Here is a 9,095-nt window from a genome sequence, read left to right as displayed (position 1 = left end):
CCTGGTGAAACAAGGTCTCAGCATCAGGACCACGGACAACATGAACTGTGCTGCCACTCAGTGGCGACTGGAGATTCCCACCAAACTGGGTTACTGCGATAATAACATCGGTAGCAACAGAAACAAGTGAAATAATGGGCAGAGAGATTTATACAGCAGCGGCTGAAGAGGCGAACCAAAAACTTCGGCACCGTTATGTGTGTCCATTCATGCTGAGTAGAATGTTTACATTCAGTCTATGGCCATGATATCTGAGAGGAGTCAGCAGTGTGGGTTAGATGAACACGAAACAGCTGGTCCGTAAATCTGACCCCAAAGCTGGTCCTTGGCTCAGATATCAAAAGGGACTACCAGAGTACAACAGATGGTATCAGAACTCCTTGCCTGATCCGTGTGGTCAGTGGTGAGGATGTATGTAATGAAACTCGAAAGGCAAAAACCCACTGGGTGTTAATTAATGGAGCCCTCCCCCCCCTCCAAGATATCAGGGAACTCTGCTAACAAGCAAAAATGGCGTCCCGATGAGCCTGAAAAACAAATCGTACCCATTAATCATTTCTCAGCCTAGGCTTAAGATTGTTACTTTAATTTTACATAATCTCCAAAAGAACTAAGTCCCATTGTGAAGTCCAGTATCATTACATAATAATGGTAAGAGATCTAGCAAGAAATGTTGTATCGAGGCAATAAAAATTTTATAAGTCCCGTTTATTATGCCTGTGAAGAGCAGTCTGGTGGTTATTCCCTAATTGGATGGGGCACCCTTACAACTGACTATAGAAAATGTGGCACAAATGAGGCACTAATTTATTAAGGAATTAATTGATTACATGTTTACAAGCATTTTAATGCATCAGTGGAATGAGTAGTTGTTGGTAATATCTGGTTGTTGTTGTTGTTTCAAAATGACCTTCTACTAATCAGAATCATCAGAAGATCAGACTGAAAATCTGAAAGTGTACATGCATTCCATGCTGTCAGATTTAATCAATTCAAACATTTGAAGTATTTACAAATTTTATAGTTAATGGAAACAGGACAATTGAAAAAATAGGAAAATTACATTTTTTCAGTTTCAAGTTTAAGACAGTAACATTATCGATTTTAAAAAATGCACTTATAACAACATAATTTACAAATGCACATATTCATATTCCTTACAGTTATTCCTTACAGAATAGTAATTCAGCATATTTTAAGTTGTTTTTATAGAACGGTAGCTGCTGTTATTTACCAAGTGACAGTTTACTAAATTAAGGGCAACACCAAATATTTTGTTCTTTTTCAGATAAGTGTTAACTTTTACCTGAAAAGAGAATATTATTTCAAAATAAATTTGCTGACACAAACAGTCTTTTCATACCAGATGATATCGAGTCCCTCTGGATTTTGCCATATGAAAGACATGCAGCTCTGAACACTTGAACACAACGTTTGTCTATCTGATGTAACACAAGAGGTGTGAACATTGTGAAAACACAGGCTGTAAAATCAAAGCAGCACAAGCCTTAGGACTTTAGCACAGAGTATGTAAGGAAACGGCAAAACCGAGGGCGAATATTTCTAACCTTACACTTCAGCTACATCAGGCACTGACATTTCTGTACTTCATTGTCCTTTTTAAAACTCACCCCAAAGTGCTACCATTTTCAGAGAAATTACAGTAATTGTTCACAAGTACTCTCCATGCTGATATTCCGCCCAGGGTGAACCCCATCCTACTGCCTGGTGATGCCTGGGATAGACTCCTGGCGACCCTGACCAAGATAAGCAGTTAGAAAATTGATGGATGGACAGAAGTACTCTTTGCAGTACAGAAAGACAATTAGACAATTATACATTACTAGGAAGGGTTGTTTCAACAGAAGAGAATAATGCTACTTTACTCATTCCCATGGGGAAATGGTCGTTTTCACTATCACATCTATAGCTCTCTCTGAGACACAAACACATATACAGGTCAGAGCAAGTCTGGTGGTCACAGCAAAGTGCCGATCACTGAACCTGGAGCAACAGGGGTTCGAAGCCTTGATCAAGGGCTCCACGATGACATCTCTGCCAGTTGTGGGATTCAAACCAGCAACTTTCCGATCACTGCTACTAACCCACAAACATTGACCTCAAAGAAGAACCCCATGTTTGCTTCAGCCATGAAAATTTTAAAAAGTCACCACAGGCAATATAATTAATGTATAAATCACAGGAAAACAGCAAACACCTTTTTTTAGGATGCTACCATGGTCAATTTATGTTGTATTTATGTAATTCACTTCCTATACAGATGCGTTGTTTTCATGGGTGCAGTGTTTCATAGTAAAACAAATTAGTTCTTAAAATTTGAAATGTGCAAATTGAATACTTTTGTATTCCATTTTCCAAATTACCTGCAGGCATCAGTAAAGACAGAGTGTAGATACGTCCAGTGCAGAGTGTAGATATGTCCAGTGCAGAGTGTAGATACGTCCAGTGCAGAGTGTAGATACGTCCAGTGCACATTATCCTCAATTACAGAAGGGTCAAATGTTCAAATCTGTTACTTGATTATGAGCTTAAACCTTTACCTCTATTTGGCCTCCCTTCCTAATCTATGTAATATTACTTAGAGATAAATAAATATCCATAATTCTTATCACTGTGCTACAGTCAGGAGATGGGGGATTGAGGTTATGGTTTGACATGTGAATGGACAGTGTGGCTTTCCATATGTTTAAGTGGAGCAGCTGAGCAGATCTCCTGGGCTTCCCCTTCACTACAGCTCAGCACAGGAGAACAAGGCTCAGGCACGTCTGAGACCCAAGGTTTCCACAGCATTTTCTTCAGCTCTACGTGAAGCTCTCTGTGCGCCAGGCAGTATATGACAGGGTTCAAACAGTTATCCGTATGGGCAAGGCAAGTAGCCACTGGAAAAACATAAGTCATGGAAAATGACGACGTCCATTCAAGGAAGTCAAACTTGATCAGGACACACCAGAATGTAATAAAATTGAAGGGAAACCAGCAGATACAGAAGGATACAATCACCACAGCCACAGACTATGAAACATGTTGTTGCGATGATGGTTGACCATGCTTAGGTGGTGGCTAGAGAGGAAGGGCAGGAGAAGTACATAGGAGACCATCAGGACTGAGTATGGCAGCAGAAACCCCATGAAGACCCTCAGGAGGTGGTGGACACCCAACCAGAAGCTGCCCTCTGGGAATCTGAGAAGGCAGAGCTGGTCATTTCCAATGTTAGCAGCAGTGGGAAAAGACAAGACTGGGGGCTGCACCTAGTAAGGCTCCAAACCAGATGCTGTGAGGCTCACCAGACATAGACAAAGGCCTAGATAGCCTCAATGCAGCAGCTAAGAACCAATACCACACCGCAGTCACAGCAGTCAGGAAGACATTTACAGCTAGCTGTCAAGAGGGAGGTGCACATACACCAGCCAAAGGACCAGCTGTAATTCAGGGCAACATCAACTGTCCAGAAAAGCAGACCCATGGAGAAAACAGATCAGTGATGGGGAGGTTCAGAACAGAGAAGTTGATGTGGAACTTGCCTTTGGTGGAACGAAAAAAGCACAATACTATCAAGTTACCAATCAGCCCCAAGACACACACCATGGTATATACTGCAGAAATGGCAGTATGAAGCAGGGGGGACTCACCCCCCCCCCCGAGAAGTTGAGGTCATCCAGTAGGGTGATGATGTGATACCTCAGCTCAGTCGGGTCTGCACCGCAAAGGTGCAGAGTCTTATTAAACTGCTCCAGTCTCTTGCAGTCTGACTCTGTCATGTTAAAATGTCTTCCAGGAAAATTGCTTGAGATGTGTCCACTTCACCACATTTCTTAGGTTTCTGGAGATTTCTCCTTGCGTAACTCTTCCAGGATTCTAAAACCAGTGTGAAGCTTGCGGTTTGGTCCTCTTGTCAGACACTCCTTGTCAACTTAACAACATAGTAATCAATATTTCGCAGAAAGAATTTAAACAAAAATGCATTACACTGAACTGAGGTTGGGTTTCTCAAAAAGATGACCCCAACCCCATAATAATCGATGGGAGTCTTTTCTGAGTAAATAAAGGGTACTGAAAGAGAAAAGGAGACATTATTGCTGTCACTTTTACTCTGAGTTATCTATAGAAAAGCTGCAATAAGAATAAGTGCGGAGATCATTTCTAATCCAAAACATACAGAAAGTAAAACGGTCGGGATTTGAAACAAATAAAGACGGAAGCACCACGTAACGTATAGTAGCATTAGTTTGTCGAGCGACAATATTGCTGCATAATACGCTATTAAATTACTAATATTAAATCAAATTATCATTGTTTAGACATTTTTAAGATATCTGAAAATTTATATGTTCACTAAAATAAAAATACGTTGATTTATCTGGCGGGTTTTATTTCTAATTTAAATAATCAAAGCGCCTCGAAACAAGCGCATTAATCTGCAAGCACAAGCTTTTGTATAGATTTGCTAACTGCGCATTGCTTAAAAAACTTTACTCCAGAAGATATCTTAATATGGCTAAAGCAGATCAGAATTTCACCTACATGCATTTCCAAATAGGCACATTATTTTAAAATAATTGAACGCCGGCTATGTACTTGTATTAAAAGGTAAATCGATTACAGGGCGGTTTGCGATGCGTCGTAAGCGTCACGTTTGTTTGCCGTAGCATGTTTCAGGATAACACTACACAGACATTCACTTAATATACGCACAACGAAAATATAACTAATTTTCACAACGAACTGAGCTATGAACGTGATTGAGTTTCTTCGAACGAGCCATTGTCTCGCAATCTGTTTGTATGTTACTTATAAAGATGATATGGAGTGGTATCAAATCTGTATTTGGAGTCGTAGTTTTTACACTCACATCTTAAGGTCCTCATTAATTAGTGCATATATGTTGTAATTTTAACAACGCGACCGTTTCGATCGTGTATATTTAGCTGTTTTTTCCACTAACTGAGATGCAAATCTATATACTGCCTGCTGCAAACGCTCACCCCTCTCCCGCTAGTCACATGCTTTCCTTGTGTTCTGTTTCGTATTTTACTTTATAATTAATCACGTATAACTTTATGGCTTTTCCACTGATGTTGTATTTTTAGGATTTATAAGAAAATCTAAAGCATGTTTGGGCAAATTAACATATCGTTTTGAGTTCCCGGAGCCCAAACTTTTAACGTACCTTGTAAGCAGTAATTCAGACGTAAGTCTTACACCTGAAAAGAAACCTACAGAATTACACCGAAATTTATAATTAAAAATGAGGTTTTTTTAACAATGGAACAAGTGAATGCAGGTAAATGCGGCATGCCTTAAAACACGCTTTAGTCCCTGTTATCTCAGAAAATTCAAAAGTTGAACTGCCGTTCAATTCACTTGTTAAAAGCATTTCAGTTTTTAACACATTGTTGAGAAGGCCATTCACAACCACCTGTGATTTCTCTGCATTGAAACATCTCAAACAGGGGTATCTAAAGAACCAGGGAACTGCCCATGGACCAAAAGTCTTTTTAAGGAAAAAGATGGAATCAGAACTAGGATGGTTGTGGCTCCAAGGGAAGTAGGAGCAACAAAATAATTCTGTGCAAGGAAACACAAGCAAAACATATTTAATTTGGGCAGGAGGGATTGAACTAGACCTGTGTTTCTCAGTCCAGTCATCAGGGACCCCAAGAGAGTCCATATTTTTACTATCTCTCAGCTCCCAATACACCTGAAGTAGGTAGCTAGGTATTTGGTGTTCTCGAGTGTGACGGGAGGGAGTAAAAATGTGGATCATTTTAGGGTCTTCAAGGGCTGGGTTGAGAGACCCTGAGCTATACTATTTAGCTCTAGGAACTGACAGGGCAGGTGTTTAGGAGGAAGCTATTCAGAACATACCAATTGATATGCTGCGTTCCATTTACCCTGCAGGTCGGATGTCAGAGCTGGGAATGACGCCACACCCGAGGTAACCGCCTTCCAGTAGAGCAAGTGGGAAAGCTATTTAGCAATATGAGTGACCTGTTTCAAAAAGCAGGATTTGTTGCTTAGCTGGATAACTTGTTGCATTTAATTCATCCCAATTAAATGATCTTTATCTTTGTTCACTTACACTTAGCCCAGACTACCTTAAATCTGACAAGGTATCCAGCTAAGAAAGAAATCCTGCTTTCTGAAACAGGCCTCAGTTCTAGCCCGGTGGTTGGACAGCACTGTGTGTATGACCAATTTAATAAGCCACAAATAAAACATATACATGCTAATAAACAGTATAAAACCACAGCTTTATGTTCTGTTGATAATAGGTGCAGCCATCTTGAATTCTGAGGTTGGGTTGTGTAACTTTCCGAGTAGGAATTCCGAGTTTAGTGGGCACTCCAGTTGAAATTTCCAATTAGCAACTTGGAATTTCTGGGTTATGAGTTCAAATGGGATGCAGCAATACGCCCAAAGGGAAAATGGAACAGGTAGAGTGAATTAACCCAGTTATCCTGATCATGTGACTCTCCCTCCAACATGGACTGACCACCCCCCTCTTTCTCTTCTCCCACACACATCTCATTGGCTCTCTAATGGTTGTGTCCAAAAGCAGGGGCTGCAGCCTTCTAAGGCTGCACGGGAACAGCGAATGCATCACTGCAGTGCAACAAGGCTGTCCCATTTCAAAGACTTGCTCAAATTTGGTCTAGAAATGCGTCCTTCTTTTCCGGCTTTGCGAGGGATGGATCCTTTGCAGCCTAGTCTATCCCATGATTTATTGCGCGGCAGTTTGTCCTGGCTAGGCAATAGCAGCAGGGCTTTGTAACTCAAGGGTAAGGCCGGGAATAGCTGGTGATGCAAACAGAAATTTTTCTGTAGGCCAGACCATACCATTTGACAGCCTACAAAGACTACACCTTCATGGTCCAGATCCTTCGATTGATGCAGCCCCTGAATTTGAACATGGCTAATGTCAGCGTAGCTGTTGATTTTGCGATAGAATTAGACCAAAATCTGTTGTGAAGCATCCATTTAAATCAAATGACTTAATCTCTCGCAGCTGCTGTCTTAAATGTTAAAAGAAAGCATTAAATTAACCTTCTAAAAAACAGCTCAAAAGCCTGCATACTCACACAGGTGCTTCCAGTTCAAGTCAATACAAGCAGTTTTTAAATACAGGTTTCCCCCATTTAGGCTACTCTGCCCTGCCGTAGTGGAAGATGCCTAATTACTGTACTAAGTACTTTAGATACTTTGCAGATAGTGCCCTATTTTAAACTTTATTTTGGATTACTAAAGCACAATATGAAAACATTTAGTACAGTACAGAACTGTCACGTTATACGTCAGGCAGCGATGCACAGTACAGCGTCTCTGTCGGCTGAGAATGCTACACCCCACCTGCCCACACATTTAAAAAAAACAACGGCCGCTAAGTCCGGCATTAAAACACTGATTTTATTTTCGTTATATGTCATGCTCGTTAAAATGAATGGATCGATTGGACGTTAAATGAGGGATACCTGTAGTTGCCTAATTAATGATTTACCAGTGGAATTACTACATCTGTCCCACTTGTTAAGACCACCTTGTGGAGGAAGGTTCTAAGTAAACTGTTGTACACACTTGTCTTTTCCATGCTTCAAAATGTGTATTTAGACTTAAAACAGCTTGGGCAATATGAGGCAGCCTCTCACAGTTGTGTACATTTCCATGTGTCTTCTCCTTAGTTGGCGAGTTCTGACTTTCAGAGTTTGAGATTAAGGGAGACACAATAATTGAAATACAATAGTCTGTTTACTAGGGGATGAATGAAGCCAAATTAAATATTGGGGGGGGGGGGGCAGGGATGTTCCTACACCCCTGCCTTCTGTCACATTGGAAAGTCACCAGTTTACCTGAATATCACCTGGAAGTTTGGGAGGATCTTAGAAGTAAGTTGACAGAAAGACACTGAGAATGGGCAAACTGTAGAGAAGGGGTTGGTTTCAAACCCACGGCTGTGCACCTATAGTATTATTGTGATCCCATGTTTAATGGAGCAGCGTGCGACTCTGCGGGTTGAGTGCAGTGGGTTTCCAGCTCAAATCCTGTGGCTGGATCAGTAATCAAATCACTGTCAGGCTCCTGGGCCCTTAACCCCAACTGCTCCAGTGGCTGACATAGCTTCCAGGGACACTGGAATAAGTGGCTGACATAGCTTCCAGGGACACTGGAATAAGTGGCTGACATAGCTTCCAGGGACACTGGAATAAGTGGCTGACATAGCTTCCAGGGACACTGGAATAAGTGGCTGACATAGCTTCCAGGGACACTGGAATAAGTGGCTGACATAGCTCTCTGAGCTCCGCTGTATACATCTGTGTGGGTCTAATTGGCATGACATGTGAAATGACGTGAAATGCAAGCTGAATTTTTTTGTTGTTATTACCAGTGGCATGATAATAAATGTGTTCTTTTGGACTGTGGAAGGAAACAGGAGTACCCAGAGATAACCTGCGCAAATATGGAGAGGACCGTGCAAACACTGCATGTGCAGAGGCAGAAATCACACGCATAGCCCTGCTGGCGTGAGGCCACAGGCCAAACCACTGAGCCAACACACACTGCGGACATGTCAGCTGGGTTTATTTATGTAACCGGCTAAAAAAAACAATGCAAAAGGAACAACAGCACAGAGAATCAGCTAAAGTAGTAGAGTGTGCAAATCTCAACCCAGCAAGTTTAGATTCTTCCTTCATCTGTATTTTCTTATGAGCTCTAAGCACTTCCCTAATTAGGAATCTTCACCCTTTCTCAGTATCAAGGTTACTATGTGATCTAAGGAGGCCTAACCATGTGCCTTGGTATGAAGACCATACATGGCTCCAGCAGGATTTAGAAATTCCTGTTTAAGTGGCCACTAGGGGGAGTAAAATACTTATTTTCCTCTGAAACATGGAGAGAAAAAGGAAAAATTGAACAGTATTTGAATGTGTTCATTAATCAATGTAAATGCGCTTAAGAAGGTTATCAGTCCAAATTCTGGTAAGTACCTTGCTGTTGTACCCTTTAGCAAGATTCTTAATTAAAACTACTCTTATAAAATCCACTTTAATGTGGAAGAGTATATTAAAATTGAGAAAACT

At 41.1% G+C, this 9,095-nt stretch overlaps 1 pseudogene; it reads right to left on the bottom strand.

The window, feature by feature from the left end:
* Nucleotides 1-1,924: 1,924 nt before the first annotated feature.
* On the bottom strand, nucleotides 1,925-5,174 carry LOC140592478 (relaxin-3 receptor 1-like; annotated as a pseudogene).
* Between the last annotated feature and the right edge of the window lie 3,921 nt (nucleotides 5,175-9,095).

The sequence above is a fragment of the Paramormyrops kingsleyae genome, chromosome 9, assembly GCF_048594095.1.
Source record: "Paramormyrops kingsleyae isolate MSU_618 chromosome 9, PKINGS_0.4, whole genome shotgun sequence".
In the NCBI taxonomy this organism is placed as follows: Eukaryota; Metazoa; Chordata; class Actinopteri; order Osteoglossiformes; family Mormyridae; genus Paramormyrops; species Paramormyrops kingsleyae.
The sequence above is the reverse complement of the archived record's forward strand: the minus strand, read 5'-3'. Positions and strand labels throughout refer to the sequence as shown.